The sequence below is a fragment of the Perissodus microlepis genome, chromosome 4, assembly GCF_051167445.1.
Source record: "Perissodus microlepis isolate ML-2025 ecotype Zambia chromosome 4, ASM5116744v1, whole genome shotgun sequence".
NCBI lineage: Eukaryota > Metazoa > Chordata > Actinopteri > Cichliformes > Cichlidae > Perissodus > Perissodus microlepis.
This window is the reverse complement of record NC_140464.1, coordinates 19,094,519-19,120,125: the sequence shown is the minus strand read 5'-3', so window position 1 is coordinate 19,120,125 and position 25,607 is coordinate 19,094,519. Positions and strand designations below refer to the sequence as shown.

The 25,607-nt window shown below is 37.5% G+C and overlaps 1 pseudogene across 1 annotated transcript; it reads left to right on the top strand.

The window, feature by feature from the left end:
• Positions 1–4,375: 4,375 nt before the first annotated feature.
• LOC146388785 (immunoglobulin gamma-1 heavy chain-like) lies at positions 4,376–24,058 on the top strand (annotated as a pseudogene). Its single transcript, XR_014799999.1, has 14 exons — positions 4,376–4,418; positions 8,112–8,411; positions 9,397–9,447; positions 9,861–10,054; positions 14,381–14,453; positions 17,183–17,254; positions 18,126–18,416; positions 19,750–19,858; positions 20,939–21,212; positions 21,317–21,634; positions 21,746–22,113; positions 22,231–22,326; positions 22,750–22,919; positions 22,994–24,058. The product of XR_014799999.1 is annotated as an immunoglobulin gamma-1 heavy chain-like (transcript).
• Positions 24,059–25,607: the final 1,549 nt, after the last annotated feature.

The following is a 25,607-nucleotide window of genomic DNA, read 5'->3' as shown; positions in this document are numbered from 1 at the left end:
TTTTATTAATAGAGAGATTAAGCTTGTGTTTCTGTCATGTAGTGATTGTGCTTAACTGTATGAAGCTTATTAGACATTATGAAACAGATGATACGTAAAAGTGAATTTTGCCAAATTGCTTTAGATACTTTTTGAAATTATCTTAAAAAAAAAAAATCTACATCATGTGTAATTTCCATTGCAAATATTAATCACAGTTAAATTAAGAGGGAATGGCAGTAAAAACTCCAGAATGGAGATGTCATTCTCGCGTTCTCGGGAATTTCGGACTCCCATGTGAACTTACAAAGTCCGGATTAGCGAGAATGCGAGTACGGACTCGCTTACTTGAGAATTTAGAAACAGACCCATTTTCGGTTATGGTTAATTATTTTATTTTAAAATATGTAATTTTTTAAGACCATTGTTGGTTTTAATCTAGTTTAAATCAAACCACTCCACTGGATTTAGCTACATTTTGGACAATGCTCCCAGAATGCAGAAGCCAGCGAGCTGGTTGGAGACCAAAACAGCCAATCAGAATTTTTGCATCCAACTCTGTGATTAGTTGGTTTTGTGGCACAAATATAACAGTGTACAGAAAGAGTTGAGCGCGCAGGGAGCAGAGATGTTGAGAGCGGGAGCAACACACTGTGAGGAGGTTCACATAGATCTGAGAAAGAGCAAATGCAAAAACTGAGTGAGAGGGGCTGTTTTTGTGTGTGTGTATATGGATAATAATAAACACTGAAATACATTTTATGCACGTAGCAATGAATCTTGTTGGCTCAAATTAAGCTTTTCTTCGCTCAAAATAATTTTATCCTCAAAATGAAACACTTGTACTTGCAAAAAATTTTTTTTTACGTGCGCTCAATTTTTTTTTATGTGCGCTCAGAATACTGGCAAAAAAATAACGCCATATATAAAACAAAATGAGGCAACACTGTGCAAATTAATGAATATTTAAATGAAGTTCTCCCCTCCCTGTCAGGAGGAGTCATGCAAAACCTAGATGTTTCCCCCACTTATCTGACCACCAAAGAACAGTGGACACAGATCAACATGATGGAGTATTTGAAAGGACTACTAATTTTATTTATCTGCTGGGCAGGTAAAAACATTCTAACATAACACATGCTGGTCTTTTTTTCCATCAACCTATTTATGTTATTTATGTTCTTTAAAAAAAAAAAATTCTCTTGACAGGTGTTGATGGTCAGACTCTGACACAATCTGAACCTGTGGTTAAAAGGCCTGGAGAATCCCACACACTGACATGTACAGCCTCTGGATTCTCATTCAGTGGCTACTGGATGGGCTGGGTCAGACAGGCTCCTGGAAAAGGACTGGAGTGGGTTGCTTATATCAGTAGTGGCGGTGGTAGCACCAAATACTACTCTCAGTCAGTCAGAGGCCGGTTCACCATCTCCAGAGACAACAGCAAACAGCAGCTGTATCTGCAGATGAACAGTCTGAAGACTGAAGATTCAGCTGTTTATTATTGTGCTCGAGAGCCACAGTAACTGAAGGTGGTTCAGCAGCTGTACAAAAACCAAAAAAGTACCTTCACAATTGTAATAAAGCAGGAATATTCAACTAAAAGCTAAAGAGGTCCAGTGAGACATTTTGTTGATACAAAGGTCCCTAATGATCATAATTATTTATTGTCTAATTATTTAGTGTGATATATAAATAACACACCTGAGTGTCAAATGAAATTAAATCAGTACAATTCAAAAAAAAAACTTCTGACAAGAAATTTGACAAATAATTCAAAACCTCAAGCACCATAGAACTGAACATATATGTATGACTGCTGAAAATTCCCACCATTGAAAGGTGAAACTTGTGCATGTTCAAATGAAGTGCTTAACTTCAGGGAAGCTTCATGCGAGAAGCTTCTTCCTTTCTAACTGAAGAAGCTTCATGGATGAGAGGTGAAACGTCTTCAAGAAACTTAAAGAAGTCCAGACGCTTTTCTTTCCAAGCGCTTTAGACTACAAAGACCTGGATGACTGAGAACCTTCACAGACATGTTACATATTGATACTTCTTAACCAGGCAACATTGTACATGTGACTTTCATCAAGCAGGGTGCAGTTTTCCCCTTTCTTCCTGTGAGATACATGCAAAACTTGTTTTAGCTGTTTTCTCTTCTTTTTTAATTGTTCCTTTTTCTAGGGTGGAATGACCATACGCTACACATCTTTAAAGATGTAAAAAAAAAAAAAAAGAATTATGTAAATCTGAATTTATTTTGGATCTTGAAACACATACAGGAATGAACGCCATGTAAAAATTTCAATAAAAAATGTTACCATCAAGGAGAAGAAAATTTTTCTTACTGATTAAATTCATTGCTTAAACTAAACCTCACAGAGAGCCTTAATTTAATAATAAAGATGGCATTGGATTTCTGCCTTTAAATACCTAATTTAATAATGTATTTATATATTTACTGGTTATTGTATTTTATCATGAGCTTTTATATTAATTTATATATTTACATAACACAATAAAGCCGTATTAGGTTTTGCTTCCTGTGAGGAGGAGTTAAGACTAAACCCAAATGTCTTTCACCTATATATATGAGTACAAAAAGTTTGACAGACAGCAGCTGGCACACAGTTTACCAGTATGGGCTACAAGACAGTAGTACTGATTTTGACGATCTGCTTTGCAGGTGAAATAGATTCTATTATTATGCTGATTTTAGATCTGAATCCAGCACATTTAATCAGGTTTTTTTAAATTCTCTTTATAGGTGTTGATGGTCAAACCCTGACTGAATCTGAACCAGCAGTTAAAAGGCCTGGAGAATCCCACAGACTGACCTGTACGACCTCTGGATTCACATTCAGCAGCTCCGCTATGGACTGGGTCAGACAGGCTCCAGGAAAAGGACTGGAGTGGATCGCTTTTATACACACACGCAGTTCTGAAATCTATTACTCCCAGTCAGTCCAGGGTAGATTCACCATCTCCAGAGATGACTCCAGCAGTAAACTCTATCTACAGATGAACAATCTGAAGACTGAGGACACAGCAGTTTATTACTGTGCCCGAGACAACACAGTGAGAGAAAATAATAGGAGAGTCATACATAAACTTCCTCTTTTACAGCAACGGGGAACAGAAGAGAAAAGATTACTTAAGCTTTAGAAATAATGTTGTTTATCATGAAATTATCTCTGTACTTGTGTATTCTGTGGTTTAAAATATCTACATATTGCAAATATTATAATATCTCAAAATGATTCATTGATTTAATTTAAAAAAAATTCATTCATTGCCTATCGTCAAAAGATCATTCTTTATTAAAGAAAGAAGATCAATCAGTACATTTTGGACTTTTAACTCTTTAATGCTATGAGTGCTGACTCAGCTATAAAAACTTTATCACTGACATCATGCCAACACCTCAGTTTGAACATAAACCATGTTTCCTGTACCTCTGTTATTGTTTTGGGGACCTGGATTTGAGTCTGTCTGGCCACAGTTGTTCTTTTTTAGTAAATTTTGATATCTTGCAACAAACAATTTCCTTGTTTTTAACGATGTGAAGTGTGAACATCTGACACAGTTATCCTCTGTCTCTGTGTATCCGACCATCACTTGTCAGGTCTCTTATTCTGTTAGTAACTATCACACAGCCTGGATCAGACAGCCTGCAGGGAAAAGGACTGGAGTTTTTTCAAAGTGCATGTTTTGGATCCATGACATACTACAAAGAATAATTAAAGAACAAGTTCAGTTTGGACTTACAGTCTTCCAGCAACACAGTGACTCTAAATGGACAAAATATGCACCTGAGCATGCTGCTGTGTATTATTGTGCCAGACACTGACAGTAACACAAATCATCAGCAGGCCTGAACAAAATAAATAATGTGCTGAAAAAAAATAAGTACAGGATGTACCTACTCATATTTCTGTTGCTATATTTATGAATCTTATGGTCCTGAAATGAATCAAGTGCCTTTTGAAATAATAGATAATTAGTTAAATTGTGTAATTAAGAGGCACTTATAATATATTTCTGAATCTGAGAAATGACTGAATTAGTCAGTTTTGTCAAGAAAAAAGCAGACATATTTTTAAAACCACAGGTGCACAGATGTGTTATAAGAAAAAAAACAAGAGATTAAACTTTCCTTTGGATTTGAAAATGTGAATGAGTAATATGGTACAACAAATGCTAAGCAAAGGTGAGTCCTGGCAAGTTTATATCACACTATTATATTATGACTTTTCTGTTGGCTCTAACTGTACCAACACTGGTGCCTAATGTGTTTGATTGTATGCAAACTCGGTGTCCTTCCTTGCTACTCAGCCATAAAAACTCCTCACATCTTTGGGGTGGAGATACCAGAACATCACCCTCAACATAAACCATGTTTTCTGTAGCTCTGCTGCTGCTGTTGGCAGCTGGATCTCGTGAGTCCCTTTTTATTTGTCAAACTCAATAGTTTATCATTAACGGCTTTACCTAATCATCCGTTAAAAATAATATTTTCTATTTGCAGGTGTAAAGTGTGAGCAGTTGACACAGCCAGCCTCTGTGACAGTGCAGCCAGGCCACCGTCTGACCATCACCTGTCAGGTCTCTTATGCTCTTAGCAGCTACTGGACAGGCTGGATCAGGCAGCCTGCAGGGAAAGGACTGGAGTGGATTGGTTCCAGATATACTGGAGGCTCTGCTTACAAAGACTCACTAAAGAACAAGTTCAGCATTGACTTAGACACTTCAAGCAAGACAGTGACTTTAAATGGACAGAATATGCAGCCTGAAGACACTGCTGTGTATTACTGTGCGAGAGATACACATTAACACAAACCATCAGCAGACCTGAACAAAAACCCCTCCGAGCCTGATCACTTATGAAGCTGCCAGAGGAGGAGCTCTAGGATCACAAATGATTGCTCAACATGGTTGAAGGAAAAAGGAAAATCTAAAAATGCTATGGTCCATATGTTCTTATCAACAAATCAAACTTTGTTCCTTTTATTCTAGATGGATTTAGCTTTCATATATCATGTTTGAAAGTACTATGAAGTCAGGTTTTAGATCTTTGCACAGCAGATAAACTCCTCTAAATGAAACCAGCAACTTAAAACTTCTTTTGTTATTATCTCTAGTGACATTTCACTTTTGCAGGTGCATTTTTGAGAAATATTTAATTTAAAAATTTTGTATTACATAGAATAGAGGTTACCCTTTAGAGTTAAATGATAAGAGACTGCTGAGCTTGTGGTGTATTGTTGATTTTGAGAGTGTTACTGGCATAAATACCCGCCTACTAAAAGATTTTCTATGTATAACCATGAATTAGCAGTTTTTTGTGATTTTTTTAAGGAGGAGTTGATGAAAAAATTATATCTGTGGTGTATTTATATATGGTGGATTGCACAGACCTCTAATGTCATGGACTGTTGTGTGGCAAGGTGATAGTGGACCCAGATCAGTACTCAGCAGACAGACTTGAACTCTAACACAGCTTTATTTGCTGGTTACAGGCAGATTGCACTAATGAGCTGTTACCATGTCTTTAGGTATTGATGGTCAAACACTAGCTCAGTCTGGGCCAGTGATTACTCAACAAATCAGTCCTTAAGTTGACCAAAAACCCCAAAGACCTAAAACTTATCACTGATTTCAGCAGGAGGAAGTCTGACCTTCAGCCCATCTTCATCATTGGGAAGTGTGTGGAGAGGCTGACCAGCTTCAAATTCCTTGTTTCTGAGGATCCTCACGAGGATCAACCTGAAGTTGAAGCTGCTGACCATCTTCTACCACGTCTCCACTGAGAGTGTGCTGACGTATTGCATCTCTGTGTTGTTGTCAACCTCCACTATGGCACACAATAAGCCACTAAGAAGGGTCATTAACAATACCAGAAAATCACTGGACACCTGAAGGACCTCTATAGCACTTGCTGTCTGTAAAGGGCACAGAGCATTTTGCAGAAGTGAACACTCCTGATCTTATACATGATATATCTGTAATTATGATCATAAATTAAAGAAATTCAGCAAACAATAAACTTAAATAATCTTGTATGAAAAAACGGAAAGACAGCACACTTAACAAAACTGAAGTCAATTAAACTTCAGTTGCATGTTTAAAGTCATATCACTGGCCTGTGATGAAGCACTTTGTGACAGTAGTGAATCAAAGACATAAATCATATGGCTAATATTCAATTTGCATTTATTCACTATCATAATAAGAGCCTTATGGGGCAGGAGTTGAAGATCTAAAAGAAACAGTAACAGTGCTGGAGGAATATACTTAGAAATCCTTCCAAAGAGGAGGAGCCAATGCAAAACCTAAATGTAATCCAGCGCTTCTTATCTGACTGGAGAGAGGACGACAGAGAATAGACGACAGACACTTCAACATGATGGGCTGTAACATGAGACTGTTGCTTTTAACTGTTTGGTGCACAGGTGAGAAAATATTCTCTGTCTTTTAAAATTTGCCAGCTTGCAGAAAATCACAATTTTCTTATTTTTTTACCAGGTGCTTGTGCCCAGACTTTAACAGAATCTGAACCAGCGGTTAAAAGGCCTGGACAATCACACACATTGACCTGTACAGCCTCTGGATTAACACTGAGCAGCAACTTTATGGCATGGATCAGACAGCCTCTTGGAAAAGGACTGGAGTGGATTGCCTGGCACGATAGCGGCAGTGGTAGCAGGAGATTCTACTCCCAGTCAGTCCAAGGCCGCTTCACCATCTCCAGAGACGACAACAGACAGCTGCTGTTGCTGCAGATGAACAACCTGAAGACTGAAGATTCTGCTGTTTATTATTGTGCTCGAGAGCCACAGTGATTAAAGCTGTTTTAGTTCCTGTACAAAATCCTCTAGCTTTCTACATACAGTTTACGTTTACTTATTAATATAGATACATATCTTGTGTAGTTGTATAATGTAGTATACAACCACACACCCACACACACACACACACACACACACACACACACACACACACACACACACACACACATACATATATAGGCCTAGCAATTACAAACAACTTAAGTACATTTTGTGTTGTTTTGTAAGAAGATACATTCTTCATGATTGGGTTTCTCAGTATTAAAGACAATGGAATCATAAATGACACACACACACACACCTACACACACCCACACACACACACACACACACACACACACACACACCATAAACATTCAAACCACCCCCAAACTTGTGTGAAATGTAAAATGATTACTTATCCTGTGTCCCTTACAGTACACTCACATTGATAAGATCCGGCACACTGTTACTTTACCTGCAGCTGTTTGTTTCTTGACCAAATCATGTATGTTATTTAGCCTGAAAATAGCATATATAAATTAATTTATACATAAATTAATGTTATAACTTATTCATAACAACTTTGTTCCTGTGTTTATCAGTTTTCCCAATAGGTTTGCTGCCTTAGAAATACAGACACTGAAGTGCATTAGCACAATACGGCTGTCTGTGCACTAAATAACATAAGTATTCAAGGCATAAAGTGCCTTGATTGAGCTTTACCTTTGGACATGATAATTAATCTACTAAAATATTACAGTTTTTATTGCAAATTCTGTGTTACAGAGCAAATTTAAATAATGCAACAAGCTGTTTCTGATATTACAGGAAAATAATTAAATGCTGCAGCACATTCTTCATGCATATGTTTCAGTCAAGTAAACAGCAAACATGGTTTCAAAAAATCAGCAGTACAGTGATCCTTTCCATAAAAAAGCAATTAGACTTTATTTTTTATGTATTTTCATTAGGTAATACAGTTAAACAAATTTTAGGCAAATGTGATCTTGTGGCAAGTTTGGCAGATAGTATAGTGACTGCGCTACTTGCTCTAGTTTACAAGCACGTGCTTTGTTCTATGCAAACATCACTCAGCTTCCTCGCTACTCAGTCATAAAAACTGCTCACATTTTTGGGTGGAGATACCAGAACATCAGTCTCAATTAAACCATGTTTTCTGTAGCTCTGTTGCTGCTGTTGGCAGGTGGATCATGTGAGTCTCCTATATTTGCCATATTCATCAGATTATCCGTAACAACACAATTTAATCACATGTTAAAAATAACCTTTTCCTACTTGCAGGTGTACAGTGTGAGCAGTTGACACAGAAAGCCTCTGAGACTGTACAGCCAGGTCAACGTCTGACCATCACCTGTCAGGTTTCCTATTCTGTGACCGGCCGCTGGACAGCTTGGATCAGACAGCCTGCAGGGAAAGGACTGGAGTGGATTGGAAGCAGAGTTGGTGCAACTTTAGCTTATAAAGATTTACTAAAAAACAAGTTCAGTATCAGCTTAGACTCTTCCAGCAACACCGTGACTCTGACTGGACAGAATATGCAGCCAGAAGACACTGCAGTGTATTACTGTGCCAGAGACCCACAATAACACAAAACATCACTAGAGCTGAACAAAACCTGCACTCTGCCTGAACATCAGTAAAAGCACCACAGGAGGCGCTCTAAGACCACTAATGATTTTAAAAAGCATCCTCACTCTAACAAGATTTATATGAACTGATTGCTTCATAGTTGTCTCTTCATGTAATGAAAAAAGAAACAACAACAACAATACTACTACTACTACCAATTATACAATTAATTACAATTATACCATTTTATTTCAGAAGGGTGGAGGGTCATTAACTAAAAAAGGATGCAAATGGAAGCTCAACTGATGTGTATTCTCAACATAACATATTATTAGTATACATAAAAGTCATTTTTTCACAGTAAAATTGAACACACAAAAACAACAACAAAATATTGTTGTATAAAAATACAATCTGTGTAAATGTGCTTTTGGTTTGGCCCATTTTGTGAATGCACTGACTACAATAAATTTTTTATCAGTAAACCAGTATAATGATCCACGTTCTTGTTTGTCTTTTCCATATTTGGAAATAAGCAAGAAGATTTCTTCACTCAATGAGAGATGTAGTTGTTCATCTTCTGAAGAAGTATTTTCAAGCCTTCAGGCAAGCTTGAGGCCTAAACTGTGCACTTTACTTGTAGTTAGTCTCCATAGTGTTCTTTCTATGCTATCAACAACATGAAGAGTGCATGATAGAGGATGATAATGAGATAACACAATAGAACCAATATCATAGCAAAAAAATAAGCATGTGTCATTGGGGTCAGGAGCAGAAAAAACAGTAAATAAAAGATAAAGAAAGCAATAAATAAATAAATACAATTCTATTCATATCCTGAATGCTGTATCATAGATTGCAGAAAGAATTGCTGCTTGTAGCTTTTGTTGGGCAGATGATGATTTTCCCTGATCTTTAGTTAACATGCCCTTATTTTTTTTGGAGAACAATTCATTTGATTTCTTTTTTTTTCTTTTCTTATTTTATGCCTTTACAGGTGTGGATGGTCAGACTCTGAGGGAATCTGAACCGGTGGTTAAAAGGCCCAGTGAGACTCACAGACTGACCTGTTCAGCCTCTGGATTCACATTAAGCAGCTACATTATAATAATAATAATAATGGATTGGATTTATATAGCGCTTTTCAAGGCACTTACATGTAGCATCCACTCCAGTTTCACCAGTTAATGTGTGACGCTCAGTTAAAGTGAGTTCACATGAGTCTAGTTACCTAATGTGAGGAGGAGTCAATGCAAAACTTACATACCTTACACCTCTACTTATGTGACTGCAGGGAGCATGACAAAGAGCAGAAGTCACACAGTTTAACATGATGGACTGCAGGACAGGGCTGCTGCTATTAGCTATCTGCTGGGCAGGTGAAGATCTACAAGATTTACTCATCAATAAAATTCTTAAAAACATAAAGGAACTGATTATTATTCAATTCTGTTTTTACAGGTATTGATGGTCAGACTCTGACACAGTCTGAACCCGTTGTTAAAAAACCTGGAGAGTCTCACAGGCTCACCTGTACCACCTCTGGACTCTCATTTAGTAGCTGGTGGATGGCCTGGATCAGACAGGCTCCTGGGAAAGGACTGGAGTGGATTGCAACTGAGGCTAATGGAGGCACCAACTACTACTCTCAGTCAGTACGAGGCAGGTTTACTGCCTCCAGAGACAACAGCAGAGAACAGCTGTTTTTGCAGATGAACAACTTGAAGTCTGAAGATTCTGCTGTTTATTATTGTGCTCGAGACTCACAGTGACTGGAACTAGTTGAACAGCTGAACAAAATCCTCCAGTGATCCTTAGACATTTTTCACTCATATGTGCTTGTGCATGTGATTTTGTTTTGTGTTTTTTTTTTACTTACAAATCCATTTTCATTTTTTCTTTGTTCATAAGACTTTGACAGGCTGATTAAAAGATCCAGATAATCTCACAAGCTGTCTACTGACTTCAAGCTTACACAAAGTACTTAAGTGTGAGCTACTGAGTTTCTGTTGATTGTGTTTAATCCATGGCCCTTCAATTAAGATGTACAACAGCAAAGAAATTACCAAAGAGGTCTCTTCTATTTATTTCTTGTCAGCAGCTGTTTATCTCATATGATGCTAAATTGAATATTACACTGGATATCACATAATACATAACATACAAAGATATATTTATTGAATAAATTATTCTACAAATTTGTTAGAAATCCTGCCATAAGCCCGGGGTTCTGGTGAACCTCCCAAAATCCATCAATCACTTCTCTTCCTCTCTTTTTGTATTAAATGCTGCTTTTACAAGTTAATATTTTTTCCAGTATTTTTCCTTGTCTTTGTTCTTTTCTTTTTGATATTCTTTTTGCACTTAATTGAGTAGTGGAGCAGTGATGAAGTCTGCTGCACCCCAGCATGAGACATATGGTTACCTGGTCACACACCATGGTAAATTTGCACCCTAATATTTCAAATCAATATGCAAACCAAGTGACTTCCTGTGACACAGTTATAAAGGAGTCACTTAAAGTGAAACAGTGATCAGAAGGTCATACAGTCAGCTTCAATCAAAAAACATGTTTCCCCATTGCTTTCCTACTGCTGTTGGCAGCTGGATGCCGCAAGTCACTGTAAATTTGTAAACTGTAAATGTGCAGCTTTTCTTTTAAAATAAAATTCAATCATTTGTCCTGCTTTATATCCACCTTTTTACAGATGTAACATGTGTAGAGTTGACACAGCCAGCCTCTGAGACTGTGCAGCCAGGCCACAGTAACACAAACCATCAACGAACCTGGACAAAAACCCCTCACAGTCTGTTTTAATAAAAAGCTTCCAGAACTGGAGCTCTCAGACCACTATCCTGTTCACTTCCACTTTCAGCTGACAAGTTGGCTTTTAGCATATGTATTTAGTATAGGTACTGTTGTATTGTAAGTTTTATTATTTGAAGAATTACAATTTTCCATTTTTCCCTGATTTTTTTACTTTAAAAGAGTGGTATTCAGTTTTAGGTACTGAGGTTCTCAGTCTGAATCAGTGGTTAAAACGTCTGGAGACTCCCACAGACTGACCTGTACATACTCAGGGTTCAGTGGTGATATTAGCACTGCTTGGATCAGACAGGCTGCCTGAATAGTCTTGCTAGACATGTACTGCAGTTGGTTGCAAGAGATACAGAAGCTTTGACCTGATGAATTTCAATATCAACATGTTCTCACTGAACATAAACACTGAAAGCATGGACAGAGTGTTCATTTCTTTAGAACTGGACTCGATTTTTCATGTTTATCACAATCTCACAGTAACCTGTGGGTCTCTTATTCTCTGAGTATTGTTCATTATGACATCTCCTGTCTCTGATTTTATTTTCATTTTATTTTAAAAGAGAGAAGTGTGAATATTGAAAATAAAACTGGACAACTTTAATTGCTCCTTGCTTATTTTTTTAATTTTCCAGTGCTTTTTGTTAATCCTGATTGTGGATTAGAAATATCATCATAACTGCTGTTAACTATTTGCTTGGGAGTTGACAGCATTAATAATTCTTGATATTACAGTTTAATTTAGTGTGATTTGATGCTCTTGACATGTTTTTATGGTCTCTGACAAAATCTGAATCAGTGGTAAAAAGACCTGGAAAATATCCAGAATGAACCTGTACATGCTCCGGATTCACATTTAGGAGCTACAATATGAACTGATACACACTGGCACTGCTGATAGTCCCAGTTCATCCAGGGTAGGTCCATCATCTCCAGAGATGACTCCAACAGTTTCTCTGCTGGAGTAAAATCTATTTTTTTTGTAATATTAAGCTTGATAAATGAAACAGATGTTAAGTGGCATTTAGCAGAAACCTCACTATCCTTTTATAAATATTTACATATGACAGTAAACAATCCTCCTTCAAGAAATTTAGTTCAAAAACTCAGCCGATCAAAATGATATTCGCATTAATCACCTGCAGTTCAATCTCTTTGACAATCTCTTTGGAGACAGACTAATAGAAAGATTTATGCGCATGCTGAACAGAATTAATTTTTATTTACTTTGCTCATACTTTACAGTAAAATGAACAATAATCATAAACACAGAAACTCTGATGCTTAAACAAATGCTTCAACATGTACTTTTCTAAATGAGTATCAAGAAGGATTTTATGATCAAAGAAAAAAGAAAAGAAAAAAATGTAGAATTATAAGGATAGGACTGTCTTACCTGAACACAATTACTTAACAAGTAAATACATTTCAAATAATACTGTAATAAAATGATCAGTACTACAAGCTACAGTGTGGGAGGAGCTGATGCAAAACTGTTCTAGTTTATCTTTACATAAGTGTTAGAGAGTTTAAGACAGAGTGTAAATCATTGATGTACCCACTGTAGACTGCAGAGAGAAATGGCTTTCATCATGTTCAGACTTCATATATGGTTCACTTTTCTCATTCTTTTAATGAACTGGGCTGGTAAGCATTATACGTTTACTTTTACTAATGAAAACACATAAAATGTCTGCATCATTGTATCTAATGAGCTGTTTGTTTGTAGGTACTGAAGGTCAAACACTGACTGAGTCTGAATCAGTGGTTAAAAGGCCTGGAGACTCCCACAGACTGACCTGCACATACTCAGGGTTCAGTAGCAATTACTGGAAAGCTTGGATCAGACAGGCTCCTGGAAAAGGACTGGAATGGGTTGCTACTATCAGTGGTGACAGTAGCAGCATCTACTACTCTGAGTCAGTCAGAGGCCGGTTCACCATCTCCAGAGACAACAGCAGAAAGCAGGTGTATCTGCAGATGAACAGCTTGACGACTGAGGATTCTGCCGTTTATTATTGCGCTCGAGAGTCACAGTGACACAAAAGGAAGTAACGCTGTACAAAAACCCATGAAAGTCAAACACTGCTTTCAACTTTCAACATTACTTGTCCAGAGACTCACAGAAATGAAGCATCAGTAGAGTAGAAAAAGAACCCCTCAGTGCATGAATAGGAAAAAAAAAAATCTAAATCATACAGTATGAGTTGCACATAAAGGATTTAATTTGGTCACATCCAATGATTTTTCCCCTTCACCCTTTTCGGAGGGTGAATGCTAATCTTAATGATGCTTTATACTGTGTGAACTGATGGTTTTCTTTCACAAATCCTTACAGCAGTTGGGGGCACATTGTGTGTGTGTACCAGCGCTCCATTCCACTCTTTGCTGGACTGATAAGCGCTATTGTTTTTCCTTACTTCCAATCACCTCAAAGGAGGTATGCTCACATGTTCTCAAGATGACTCAATTGAATTTGTTAAAGTCTTAATAATTTGTAATGATAATAACAATACTGGATTGCATTTAAATAGCGCTTTTCGAGACCCTCAAAGTGCTTTACAATCCACTATTCATTCACACAATGGTGGAGGCAAGCTACAGTTGTTTCATTTTCTTTCTTTTTTTTTTTTTTTTGCCTGTCCCGTTTGGATCTTTAGCCATCAGAATTATTGTCTGAAGGCCAAGAAAGATGCCTAGCGGATTTACTTTACCAAGTGGATCATCATGGCCTTGCCATATTGGTTCAATTGATTGACCTTTATTATTATTATGTATTTATTTTATTTTATTTTCGATTGTTACAGATGGGGCAGACATGACTGGGGGATAGGAAAGGAAGAAAGAAACAATGAAAGAAAGAGAGGGAGAGAAAGAAAAAAGAGGGGAGAAGAGATAGTGAGAAAGGGGAGAAGAAAAAAAATCACCTGGATCACCTGTCAAGAGAAGAAAAAACAGAAGAGAAAACAAACAAAAAAGAGCAACTTAATAAACACAAAACCATCACAATAAACTAGCTAACAGTAAATAACAGTAGATACTAAATATTAAATGTTATTGTGCAGCACGCAAGATCGACAGCGCACAATGTGCTTTGAGGTAGCAGCCAAGAAAAGTGTAGTTTGTGTCTGTGAACACCTGTGTGTACACCTGTGTACCCAAGAACCCAAGGAGGACCATTAACCATGCCGCCCTCCTGGGAAGAGCTGAGGAGAGCCCCAGACAAGGGGTGTTAGGTTTGTAGCATAAACCTATTTGCTGGAACGTTCAAGACAATTCTACTACACAGCAAAGCAAGACACAAGTCGGCAAAGTTTTTTGTATTGCTCGTGCACGAGGGAGAGACCTGTGACAAGCGTTGTTCCTTCGCTTGACCCCAGTTGCTCTCATCTGCTCCCTCGTAACACTGCTCTTTATTGCGGTTACATGACTATGCATAGGTTCATTAACCTATGATGTCTTACATAGACGTACATGTGAACAAAGAATAACAGTCTGTGCATAGTGTAGCCCAGCCCCAGACACCAAGAACCATCAACGCACCGATGTCTGAGGGCATCAGCCTGGGTGCGATATCACTGCAAAGTTTGAAATAGACACGCACTTGCAAGTGCTGCAGTAGAAATAAAGAATGACAGGGACTGGGTCCATACGTATAATGCACACAAATATAAACCTTGTACTACTTCTTTTAAATAGTTTGGAGTTTGAGATCTTTCCTAAAAACACAGATGGATAGAGCATAGGTCCTGTGATATGAAAAAGTCTCTTGATGTATTGTAAGTTTTAACATTTGAAAATGTCTGTATTACAAAGTAAAAAGAGACTATAATAAAGTCACTGAAAAAATTATACTTCTCTATTTTTTTCACCTTAACGTGGTCTTTGCGTGTCCTAGTGACCATAAAAGCTAGACCAGCAGAAGCTTAGCCTTCAGGTGGGACACCCAAGTTGGTCAGGTCTTAGGGTAGAGGCCTGACAAAGTGCAAACCAATTACATGACAAAAACAGTTATCCAGAGTAGGGCTGCCATAATTAGTTGACTAGTCACGATTACGTCTATCAAAATCGTCAACGACTAATTTAATAGTTGCCGCGTTGTTTGAAGCTTTGTAAGATCCTGAAAGACGCAGGAATAAGTAGCAAGTAAATCAGTAATGCGAGTAAATCGGTTTGACTGGGATTAAAGTTTCACACAGCTGAAAAAACGTCAAACAGAAAACTGATTAAACAGAAGTGTGAGATGGTAAAGAATTTACTCCAGTGTCCTGTTATATTTTAGATAGCAATGAGCAGACGACTGAGTTTATTAAACTCCACTGAGACAATCTGCAAATTTCATTAAGAGTTTAATAAACTATGATCTTGTCTTTATTTTTAGTTAGCACATACCTTTTTAGTTAGCACATACTTCAAGCTGTAAGCTAATGATAGTTATATAAAAGCAGATGCATGCTGGTGCAATAAGATGTCCGTTTTATGTCCAATGGATGCATGATCTGATTAGTCGACTAATCGCAAAAATAATCGGCGACTAGTCGACTATCATAATAATCGTTTGTGGAACCCTGAATCCAGAGCACCCCACCCAGCCCCCACACCTTTCTCGCCTGCATTGCCACCTTGTGCCCCCTTTACATTTCTGTCTGCCCCCTTATATATGCCTGTCTAGAACCGGCCCAGAGTACAAGGACAGTTTACCATCTCCAGAGACAACAGCAGATAGCAGGTGTATTTGCAGATGAACAGTCTGAGGACTGAGGATTCTGCTGTTTATTCAGGTGAAGGCAGTTTTCCCATCTCCAGAAAAACAACATACATGTGCAGATGAACAGTGCAAAGAATGACTGACTGAAGCTGTTTGTACAAAATCTTAGAGTCATCCTTTCTATACGACAGACATTTATCAAGTGTTATCCTTAATTTTACTTTTAAAATAATTTTAATATATAAAACAATGTCAATTTTAAGAATGTTTTAGTATATCTGACATGTTAATGTATTATATTCTACACTTTTCATTACAAATGTATTGTTCCATTAATTATTATTTATTTTGAAGTAACTAAAAGAGAGCCATCTTTCATCTTTTATGGAATACAGTATTCAAATATCCATCTCCATGTTTTAATTGTACCAGAATGTGAAGAATTCTAAAGTTAGTATTTGCTAAATCAATTTGTTTGTCACATTTTTATTTATTTTTTGTTCATAACATGTTAAAAACAGTACAATTAGAATAATACTGGTGATAAAATTATAACCAGTGATATCACAATACTCAGTGACATTTGGTTGTGAACAGTTTTTAATTTCTGCAGCCATATAAATGTGGATTTAAAATGTACAAAATGATAACTGTTTAAAAACCACTCATAATAAGTACTTTTGGGTAAAATGATCTACCACTGGATTATCCCAGCAAACCAAAGCATTAGTAAGCAGTTACAAGGTTTTAAGATTTTTGAAATAATACCAAAACATGTAAAATTTATATTATTTAATATTCTTTTTAATAACTAGATGGTCTACAAAAAGAAGAAAAAAAAAACATTTTAATGTATCAATCCACTGATTTTAATACAAAATCCTTAATACTATATTGTTTTCAGATATATTAAATGCAATGAAACAATCAGTTGTTTCACTGCTGTTATACTGAATTGTGAAATAAAAATGTACCTATGTAGGTCTAAGTAGGTGCATAACAGACGTAACACGCACACTCTTTGATTGGCTCCAGTTAGACCAGCTATGCAAACTCATAGGCTTTGTCTGTTACTGGGTTATAAAAACTTTACATCAGATTGTGAAGCAGAGTTCACAACACAACAGACACCAAACAATATGTTGTCTGTAGCTCTGCTAGTGTTCTTAGCTGCTGGATGTGAGTCTCTGTAGATTTGTTATATCCAGCATTTCTTCTTTGTGTTATAATTTACAACAACACGTCTTTTTTCAACAGGTGTCAAGTGTGAACAGCTGACACAGCCAGACTCTTTGAGTGTGGTTTTAGGTCACCCTCTGACCATCACCTGTAAGGTGTCTTATTCTGTGCGCAGCTATTGGACTCACTGGAATAGACAGGCTCCAGGAAAAGGACTAGAGTGGATTGGAAGAGCAGCTTCTGGAAGCACACCTCACTACAGTCCTTTACTCAGAAATAAGTTCAGTATTTCCACCGACTCCTCCAGGAACACAGTGATTCTAACTGGACAGAATGTGCAACCTGAAGACAGCGCTGTGTATTACTGTGCCAGAGACTCACAGTGACACAAAACACTAGTGGACTTGAACAAAAACCATTCAGTGTCTAAACAGCTCTAACATTAACAAACCACAGGAGGAGCTCTTGGACCACTGATGCTTTCAAGTTGTCATCAGTGTTAAAGGAAGTAGCTGTATATATGGCAGTGATGCACTACTCACAATATTGAAAAACATGCTTCAGTTAAGATGAGCATAGTACGTGATTTGACTGAAGACTTCAACCACCTTGAGACAAATATGTTTGAATGCACTTCTATGTAGAAACAACTACAATCATTCATTAATCCAGACATGACTGGAACATCTGTGTGGCTGGTTGATTTGTGCTCTCTGTATGGTAGCAACTACTTGTTGATAATCTAATTTAAAATAGGGGATCAGAAGAAAAAAAGGATGAACACTATATCCTTTCTGTGGGGAGGAGTTAATGCAAAACTTGGATGGTTTTAAAGAATACTCTCGTGACTGAAATGTGAATGACAGGAGTGAACTCACAGTTTAACATAATGGACATATCGGCCAGACTGCTGATTATCTTACTGTTCTGGGGAGGTATAGTTTCAGTCATTTTGAGCTGAATTTCTTTTAATGATTTTCCAACTCACAGCAGGTGACAATGTTCTTGTTTGTTTTGACAGGTGTTGATGGTCAGACTCTGACAGAATCTGAACCAGTCATTAAAAGGCCTGGAGAGTCCCACAGACTGACCTGCACAGCCTCTGGATTCACATTTAGCAGCTATGATATGCACTGGGTCAGACAGACTCCTGGGAAAGTACTGGAATGGGTTGCCGAAGTTAGTGCTGGTAGTAGCAAATACTACTCTCAGTCAGTCCAAGGCCGGTTTACCATCTCCAGAGACAACAGCAGACAGCAGGTGTATCTGCAGATGAACAGCCTGAAGACTGAAGACTCTGCTGTTTATTATTGTGCTCGAGAGTCACAGTGATACAAGAGGAAGAAACACTGTACAAAAACTCAGAAAACCAAAAATGAATAAATAAAAAAAGCTAAATTTTATTCTTCAATTCAAATTTACAAACTGAAGTTCCTTGAACAGTACAAAATCCAATAGTCTTTATCCTGTTTACATGTATCTGATAATCAATGTTTGGTATAGTAGAGAAAATTATGTATTTTAGTTTTTCTCATTTTCAGAACTTTTGTAAATATTAATACACGGTAATTTCTTCGTCCCAACTTTTAGTTAGTGTAAAAATGAGATATTTAAGAAGATTCAACATTGTAGACTGTTGTTGCATGAGTTATCTACTTAGGGATGTATTTGTGTTACATCGTCTCCTTTTATAACCTGTAGAGTGACAAATTTCCAAAGACAAGAAGCGAGAGCAGCTAAATTGGGTCTTAATGGTACTGCAAACTGTGTAACTCAAAAAACTTTCAGGCAGTGTTTTAAAACTCACACATGATTCAGAAAAATAAACTGCATGTGGCATAAACGCTAATCACACTTGGCAATCTTTCTTCTGTAAAAAACTTCACATCAGATTTACAGAAGAATTTATCAGAGCAGATATTAGATCAGATGTTGACAGTGGCTGCTAGAATTACACTAAGAAAAGAGCAACAGTGAATAATTCATATGCTTTACACAGATGCTTAAAATATAGTAAACAAAAAAAAAAGCATTAAAAGTTCTTATTATTAGATAAATACAGGCCAACCCACATCCACAGCGCTGGGATCAGCAGCCCATGTGATACCAAAAATGCAAAATGGTAGCTTTTAAAACTTGTTGCATTTTAGTCTATTATTACAAGATTTGAGAACTAAAATATTTGGCAAAGTAATAAGATATTGTGTATGTGGTACACATGCAAACTGATATGAGAAATTTAAATGTGCACTTTGTTTCTCTTACTGGCATAACCACATCTCACACCTGCTGTTTGTGATGCTCCGTTGCTCTTTGCATTCTTTCACTTCTGTGTTTTGGTACTTTTTTGAGACCTGGTTGTTACTCCGCTTCCGCTTGCTGCTTGCCCTGATCACTCTGCCTTATCATGCATAACAACTGTGCAACAGACTTCCTGCCCTATTTTCGCCTTGCTGAACAACACTAAACAATGTAAAAGTACAACTCTAACATAACTTAATGTCAACTGAAATTGAAGAGTTCTGCATTTACCAGAATCTGAAGGTATGTATAACTTAGATAAGATTAATGATTTTCTTTGTTGTGTTCACACATGATATTTATAATGAGTTATGTAAATCAAACTAATCTCTTCTTTATTTCAGTGCCATGGATTGTGTCGCCAAACATCACATTGTACCCAGTCTCGGATGGGGAATTTGGAATCTCACCAGTAAGGCTCATCTGCTAAATGGCTTCTTTCCAGACAAACTGGCTTTGGAGTGGTTTTAGGACAAATCACCACTGAGTCAAAACAAGAAGCCAAGCAGAACGAAGCTACAAAGTGAAGGGACAGAGCAGAAAACCTTCAGCCTGAGCATCAAACTCTCAGTGTGGGGACAAGGATCAACTTTTACCTGCAAAGCTAATCACAATTATACTGAATATAAGAAGACAATAAACATTTGTCACAGTGAGTATGTACAGCTACTGTCTCAAAGCCCATATTCAACATGAACATTTGCAGGAATATCTTGAACAAATTAAGAACAGTCTTAAGATAAAGTTTATTAATTAGCATGTTTTTCTTTAATTCCACAGACATTCACCTTTCATTCATGTAAAGATTCCCAGAGACTTTAGCGTCAGACTCTAATGTGCAAGGAACATGTTGGGTCCACACTAATTTTCATGCCATGATCTCCTGGCTGATTAATGGAGCGCCACGAATGAAAAAATGTGCGGAGAGTAAAACACAACTCTTATTATCAGTAAACTTTTTTCTTGAGTTGGTGGAAGCAAGTAAAGCATTTAACATGCAGAGGAGAGCAAACTCTACCAGCTATATTTTTAGTAACAAGCTACTCTTGCTTCCCTTTTAGGCAGCTGATTTAACTTTGTTGATTTATACTTTAATGGTTTCTGTTAAATAGATTAATTGATGCCCTGATTTATCTCACTTTAGTGGAGCTTCTTCTGGTCCAAAGTAAGGAGTCAAGATCACAGACACTCTTATGCTGTGGATGGGTCTTCAACGCTCATATTAGATGGTTTAACGAGTCTCAGCAAAGATCAACATGAGTGTAGATGGACATGCTGGAGTGACCAGCCAACTTATAATTGATCACTCTGAGTGGAAAACAGGAAAGATCGTCGCTTGCACAGTATCTGACAGGTCTATGAATAAAAATATCACAAGAAATGTCAGTCTCTGTACAGGTAAAGTGAAAACACTATTATTGTCATACATATTAAGATTTTTTTTGTTTTTGTTTTTATTTTGGGTTTTTTTGAGTACCTCCATCATCCTCACAGCCAGTTGGGGTTTATGTTCAGGGACCATCATCACTGTAGCAGCCTGAGAACAAAGGACCCGTGACTGTTATCTGTCTTCTGGTTGCCCCTAGTCTTAAAGATTTCTCCATCACCTGGAAATCAGCTGGCAACAAAATTCCTGACTGTTATGTCCTTACTAATCCTGCAGTGAGTCACAACAATGGGACGGAGACTCAACAGAGCTTCCTTAATGTGTCAGCACAAAATTGGGATGCAGATAAACAAGGGTTTTGTGAAGGAAAACATCCATGTTCCAATCAGGGCAATGAAGACCATATAAGCAAAACCAGAGGCAATGTTAGAAATGTAACAAATTGATTACAGCTCTTTCTAAACTTCATGTTCCTCTGGTTGTGACTATATTTTTATGGTTCTCTCCCTTTAGTGTTTTTCAAGACCTTTGTGTGCCAACAGTGAAGATAATGCAACCAACTGCCTCTGAAGTTTCAATGTCTGACATCCTAACGCTTGTTTGTCTAGTGTCTGGAGTTTTCCCTGCTAACATCTTAGTGTACTGGGAAGAATAAGGCCAGACTCTCCCATCCATACATGATGTTAACAGTCCTCCATGGAAATACTCAGGGAGGAGCTTTTACTCTGTGAGCAGCAGACTAAACATATCCAAAAGTGAAGACAAAAGGTCTACGTATTCCTGTGTTGTCACACATGAGTCATCTGAAGCACTTGTTGAAGCCACCATAACTGATGTGTTTGGTGAGTTGCTGCTTAGCATTTAACATTAATCTTTTATTTCCATTATATTCATTTGAACAAAACTGATTGATGATTAACTGATTACTGAAACTGTAATGCACATCTTTCCAGCCTCAGTGATCTACAGCCAACCATCTGCCTACTTGCTTCAGGGCTCTAATGAACTTGTGTGCCTGGTTTTTGGCTTCAGTCCTGTATCCATTAACATCACTGGGTTTCCAAATGGACACACAGAACTGCTGAACTACAACACTAGTGACTCCAAAGATGCCCAGATGGAAAGTTCAGTGTCCAGAGCCACCTTGACCTGTCCCAAGTAAAAGAAGTGTGATTTATTTGATGATATTGAGCATGCTGATGTGAGCTGAGGAAAGCTGGAATATGGTTTTCACCCTCATTGGTTTTTTCATCATCACCACGTTATTTGGTATCATAGCTACATAGATTAAGATAAACGCCTGTCATTTGATTGTTTAAAAGTAAGATTCCAGTCCAATTTTTAAATTATACTGTGCATTTTTACTATAATAATAATAATAATAACAATAATAATAATAATAATAATAATAATAATAAACACCATGTTTATCCTTCAGAAAATTGCTTCGTGTTCCAAGATATTGTAATTCTCAGATTTTCCACAAGAGTGAGACAAAGCTCCATGTGCAGAAGCAGCAATATAGTTTCCACCTGTAAGTAAAAAAAAAAAACTACTCATGTTGTAATTTCAAGATGCCAATAAATGTGTTGGTATGCCAGTGATGTTATGAAGAGGTGCAGTCATTTGAAAGCACAAAGACTGTTGTTGTAACCCTTCTTCTTTGCAAACATATGTAGTGTCCTTGTAAATCTGTACACTCCCTGTCTTTGAATGAATTGCATTTGTGTACTTGAGGTTTAGAGGAATTCACAAGTGGCAGGGAGAGCACTAAACACACTAAAGCTTACTATTGGCAACCTCTGAAGTGATCTGTTGCACTTTCAGACTATCCCATATTTTCACGTTAACAAAAACACATTTATTAACATTGGAAATACTAGTATTTAATACACTACCAGGACACACCTTCTCATTTAATGCTTTTTCTTTATTTTCATGACTATTCACATTGTAGATTCTCACTGAAGGCATCATAACTATGAATGAACACATATGAATGACCTGACGTCCTGGCTCATCCTTGCCATAGCATTTGTGCTGTACCTCATCAATTGCTTTTTTGCTTCCCCCTGAGTTCCTGTGCTGCTCACTATTTCACCATGTACCAGGACACACTGATTGATGGTGAGTTAATGATACTTTTATCTGTCTATCATTTTATCTGTCTCACTTGTTTCTCTCTGTTTTCATCTCCTCAGCTGTTACAGGTCAGAGTATGGAGTCCATTCCTTCCAATCCTGTCGTGAAAAGGCCTGGAGAGACTCTCAGTTTCTCCTGTAAAGGATCTGGTTTCACAGTTAGTTGCTGTACTATGGATTGTATAAAACAACAACCAGGAAACGAACCGGAATGGATAGGAGAAGGCTTTTTATCTTCCAGCAGAAACAGATACATGAGCTGTTTGAGTGGACATATAGAATTACCGAAGACAACAGCAACAGTATGACATATCTGAGACTTCCATCCTAAAACCAGAAAACTCTGTTGTGTATTACTGTGTGAAAGACAAACCATGGTTTAAGTAATGACATAAGCTTTACAAAAACCTTCAGCCATACAGTTTCACAAGAACCTACAGGGGGCAACAGATGATCAAACTATGATGTTCAACTCACTGTCACAATAACACCTGTGTTTATCCTCTATGAATGCTTTTAAAATATAAAAAAGTCTTTTGATTATAATGAAAAATAATATGGAAAATATCATTCAAAAACACTGAAACACCATTTTTAAGAGGGATACAAAAATAGATGGACACAATGGCACATTCAAGAATCCTGGGGTAATTTTCCAAATTATGCATTCACACAATATGTTTGTAGGAGCATCCTCTGTGAATCAGAGCTTCTTCCTGAGTTAATAATAGATACATATTATATTAACACAATTTTAAGTGAGAGTCCTCTTGTGAGAGGGCTCTCAGAGTCCTTCTCAATATGCAAAGTGAACTTCCTGACAGTCTGCTATTAAGACGTGAAATCATGGCACCGGTTACAGAAGAAGATGAGACGTTCTAATCAGATCAACTTCAGTACCAACATGTTCTCTTTAGCTCTGCTGCTGCTGGCTGCTGGATCCTGTGAGTCTCACTGAGGAACTCACGCTATGATAAAAATACAGTGACTGCTACACTGTTTCAATATTCCACATGTTTTCCTCCTCAGGTGTAAAGTGTGAACAGCTGACACAGCCAGCCTCTGTGACTGTGCATCCAGGGGATCGTCTGACCATAACCTGTCAGACCTCTTATTCTCTTAGCAGCGCTCGAACATTTTGGATCAGACAACCTGCAGGAAAAGAACTGGAGTGCATTGGTAGTGTACATGTTGGACACAGCACACGGTACAAAGACTCACTACAGAACAAGTTTAGTATCGACATAGACTCTTCCAACAGGACCGTGACTCTGATTGGACAGAATGTGCAGCCTGAAGACTCTGCTGTGTATTACTGTGCCAGAGAACCACCCACAGTAACACAAAGCATCATGAGACCTGAACAAAAACCCCTCAGTGACTGAACACACGAAGCCACAAGAGGGTGATCCCTCAGAGCACCAATGATTTCAGATCAGCACAATAAGAAGAAATAAAATGTCACTTAAAAATCAACAGCATGTAATTAAATGAGTCATAATAAGTTTAATAACCATAAAAGTCTAAACAATCCTTCTGTTGGTCTATTCTCATTCTTAAAACACTGGCTTTTCACAGACTGATTACTTACACCTTGCCTCTTGCTGGATGACCCCAAGTTAGAAAAGTAGTTGAAAATTTTAATGCATGGAAAACAAAATAAACTAAACAAGAAAAGCAAAACATTTTATTTTTTGTTTTTCAACCCCGTATTGTTAATTAAATCATTTAACTTCACTTCTGTCCCAGATAGCATTTTTTTCCAACATAATAGAAGATAACACGAGACTGAACTCACTGTTATGCTTTATCAAAAATGGGTCTTTGTCTGCTTTATGTGTGTTTGTGTGTGTACGTGTGTGTGTGTGTGTCTGTGTGTACTACATCACATCTTCAACCTTTTTTTTAACCTTTTTTTTAAAGATGTATTTGAATAATATTTAAGCCTGACATTTTAGTCCCTCCCTAATAAAATTTAGATGGCTTACTTCTGTCCTCGTAGGGCCTGGCTGTCATCTTGTCTAATGGGAAGCACTTCCTTCACAACTTCACTTTCAAGATGATGCTCAGACTCTCTGTTCTGGTGACAGTGCTCTGTCTACCCTGTAAGTCATATAATTTTATAACTGTACATTATTATTATTATTATTATTATTATTATTATTATTATTATTATTATTATTATTATTTTCTATTAATTTATGAAGTGACTCTTTTCTCCCAGTTTCACTCATCTCACTGGTTCTTTCCAGGTTTAAATGGTCAGGCTTTGGAGTCCATTCCCCCCACTTCAGTGTTGAAAAAGCCTCAGGAAGCCCTCAGTCTTTCCTGTAGAGGAAGTGGTTTCAGTTTTGGCAGCTTTGGAATGCACTGGATCAGACAACCAGCAGGAAAAACACTAGAATGGATGGGAGTTATTTGGTATGATGCAAGTAAAACCATTTATGCCAGCAGTGTGCAAGGACGTATAGAAATCACCAGAGACAACAGCAACAGCATGGTGCATCTGAGCCTTTCCAACCTAAAGCCAGAAGACTGTGCTGTGTATTACTGTGCTAGAAAGCCACAGTAACACAACCCTTCACTAGAGCTGAACAAAAACCCCTCACTGAACAGTTCTAACATGAAACCACCAGAGGAGGAGCCCTCAGACCACTGATGATTTCAGATCAGC